This window comes from Panthera uncia (genome assembly GCF_023721935.1).
Source record: "Panthera uncia isolate 11264 chromosome B3 unlocalized genomic scaffold, Puncia_PCG_1.0 HiC_scaffold_1, whole genome shotgun sequence".
Classification (NCBI taxonomy): Eukaryota; Metazoa; Chordata; class Mammalia; order Carnivora; family Felidae; genus Panthera; species Panthera uncia.
The window spans coordinates 66,671,802-66,674,603 of record NW_026057582.1 but is presented as its reverse complement, the minus strand read 5'-3'; positions in this window follow the sequence as shown (position 1 = coordinate 66,674,603).

The following is a 2,802-nucleotide window of genomic DNA, read 5'->3' as shown; positions in this document are numbered from 1 at the left end:
AGGTCATGAGCTGAGCTGAAATCAAGAATTAGATGCTCAACTGACTGAACTGCCTAGGTACCCCTATCTTATTGCGTTTTAGTTTTGAAAAATGCAAAGACGCCAAACACTAGCATCACTCTACTGAGGAAATTAAGAAGAAAAGAGAACGAAAGAAGCAGGTAACATAGAAAAATAACTAGCATTTTTTTATGTGTACTTCTTTTCCAGGAGCCAATCTGAGGACATTACCATTCTTTTATTTCTCATAACCAGAGAATGAGGTGGCTGCCTTCATTTTACAGATTCGGAAACTGAGGCACAGAAAGCTTAAGTGACTTGCACAAGATGACCCAATTAGGAAGTGGTGAAGCCTGGGTTTGAACTTACGTCATCTGGCTCTAGAATGTACATTTTTATCTCATCTGTCTTCCACACATACAAAAGGTCTTCATGGTCATTGGCAAAGCCTCCCTCATAAATAATCCACTCAGTGGGATGCAGCACTGCTTGGCATGTCCCTGTGCTTTCTGCCACTAAGTTGCCAATAGACAAAATGGTAGTGTCTCTGTCAGTTTCCTCATCAATGAACTTACTATTGTCCAGACCTATCCAGACCGCTTTGCTTGGATATTGTGTGAAATAACCAATCAATAATCGTAAAATGCTATGAAAACATAGAGTGCTAGATCCAAGTTCAATATTATTATATGAGTTTACAGTGTGACAGCACAGTTGTAAAGGTCAAAGCTATTTTGAACTGCACAGAGAAAGGCATGCTGATGTGGAATACAGAAGAAACTGTTTTTCTTTATAAAAAGGGAGCTAGGAATTGAGGACATTTTAATGGAAATACTTCTCTTATTTGTAGGTTCTTTGGAACCCCCAAACAAAAAAATTAATTGGAAGACAAAATAAAGGGAGAAGACAACACCACCGCATCAAGCCATAGTAAAGGACAAGAGTAATGGGGTTAGGATGAGGAACTAGAGACGTTGATCTGGGTAAGTGAAAATCCATATTAAATAGACCAACATCTGCAAACATTTGAAGTGTGTAAATAAAAAAAGAGGAATTCAGCCTTAAAATTAAAGGAGTGACTAGAAATAGAAAAGAAAAATGAGAGAGAGAGAAAGAAAAAAAAAAGAAAAGAAAAAGTAAGTCATTCATACTTGGCCCTTAATAAAGAAATATTTACAGAAGTAACTCCAATTTTATTTGATCCATTTTAAAGATTGTGAGTCACTGACCAACCAACTCTGCTGTGGTATCAGCACTGTCATACCTATGCACAATCCGGGTCATCCAGAGCCACACCTCAAACTGATGCAAATGGCCCCCACATCCAGAGTAGCTCATGGGATGTAAAAGCCTTGTCATATGGAATAGTGAAAGAAAGTCTGGAAAAGGATCCTGAAATTGTATTATCACAAAGGATCTCTGTATTTGCAGAGCCAATTTGTTACATAACTTTTCCATCTGCCTTATATAATTCCATGACTTTGTGAAATAGGTACTATGTCAAACATTTGAAAATGCAGGGTTCTGGAGTAGTGGTTCTCAATTCCATGTGGATGTATACAAAACACATGTGAGAGGACTGGTAAGGTAGTTGTTGCAAAGATCTTTTTTGAAGCCTTATATGTCCAGACCTTTACATGAGATCACTCATTTTATCCTTCAAACAATCTTATAAGTAGTTACTCTCATTAATCTATTTCCATAGATGGAGAATCTAAGGCACAGGGAAGTTAAATACCTTGCCCAATGTCCCAGCTAGAAATGGAGAAGCCAGGAGTTCAAATCTCAAACCTTTTCTACCAATCATTTATGAATAATTTAACTTAAAACATAGAGATGATTCAAGGTCAGTTCTATAAGAAGAGCATTTTGAATGTAGAATGGTGTTACCAGAGGCTGGTGGCAGGGGATGGGATAGTGATCAAAGGGTACAAACTTTTAGATAGAAGACAGACACCTTTGGAGATCTAAAGAATAGCATCGTGACTATTGTGTTCACTGAACTTATTATGGTAATCATTTGCAATATATATGTGTATCAAACCATCACACCTTAAACCTACACAATGTTATATGTCAGTTATAACTCAATAAAACTGGAAAAATAAATTCAAGATGATACTGATAATAATGTATATTTAAAGTGATCTCGAGTGTTCTTACCACACACACACACACACACACACACACACACACAGGAGTCAAAAAACGATAAAAGGCAGGTATGTGAAGTGATGGATGTATGAATTAGTTTGATTTGGACAATCATTCACAATGTATATGTATATCAAAACATCATGTTGTATACCTTAAATATATAAAATTTCTATTTGCCAAGAATAAATAAAAAAATACATGAGAAAGCTTGTCATTAGAAGTGAGAAACTTTTCTTTATTCTTTTTATCTCCTTAAACTTGTATTTCTGTTCCACTTTCTCCATAAAATTTTCTCTTGTTATATTTTTATTAATAAAATATATTTATCTATAACAATATCAGATTTTTTAAAAGGAGAATACCATTTACACTTTCATTCAAGTATGCTTATCTGAGTAGGAGGTTAAGCTAGGAATTATCCAAATCCAGCGGAATTATCCTAGGAGTGCCTTTTTCAATGAAAATTCTTTATCCATAGTTTTATGGAATAAAGTCCAGGAACCTCTGGTGCATAAAAGCAGAAAATACTTTTATTTCAGAGACAGCGTTTTCATATTCTTAAAGTCTCTTTACCAGTAAAGAAACATTATCATCCTTAACTGAGATCCTCCAGTCTCCCATACCAAAAATGAGACCTTAATGTTT